Source organism: Monopterus albus, unplaced genomic scaffold (assembly GCF_001952655.1).
Source record: "Monopterus albus unplaced genomic scaffold, M_albus_1.0 scaffold50.1, whole genome shotgun sequence".
In the NCBI taxonomy this organism is placed as follows: Eukaryota; Metazoa; Chordata; class Actinopteri; order Synbranchiformes; family Synbranchidae; genus Monopterus; species Monopterus albus.
Genome location: NW_018127930.1, coordinates 1,051,049 through 1,051,408, shown reverse-complemented (window position 1 = coordinate 1,051,408; position 360 = coordinate 1,051,049). Strand labels below are relative to the sequence as shown.

Below are 360 nucleotides of genomic sequence, written 5' to 3'. Positions count from 1 at the left end.
CTGATAGCTGCTTCAGTTCTGGAGACAGTGAGCATATTCCAGGGCACCTGAGAGCTCTGGGTGGTTTCTAACAGAATATCAGATTAGAAATGTGACAGAAAATTAAGTCACTACAGTCCCTGTATATATGTATTTACATATATACAGTATACGCACAGCAGCGCTCAATTATTAAATTTACCAAAATTTCTAAAAACATGTTTTCTGCTTTGTCATTATAGGTTATTGAATGTAGACTAATGGGCAAAAACTGCAATTTTGTCGCACAATTTGTAGCACAATAAAGTGTGCAGAAGTGATGGGTCCTGAATACTTTCTGAAGTCATTGTTCATAAATATATATTTTTTAAAAATCTGAAA

The 360-nt window shown here is 34.2% G+C and overlaps 1 protein-coding gene across 2 annotated transcripts in view; it reads right to left on the bottom strand.

Moving 5' to 3' along the window:
• Positions 1-360, bottom strand: part of spina (spindlin a) — a 15,123-nt gene that overhangs the window by 2,894 nt on the left and 11,869 nt on the right. The window lies entirely within an intron of this gene.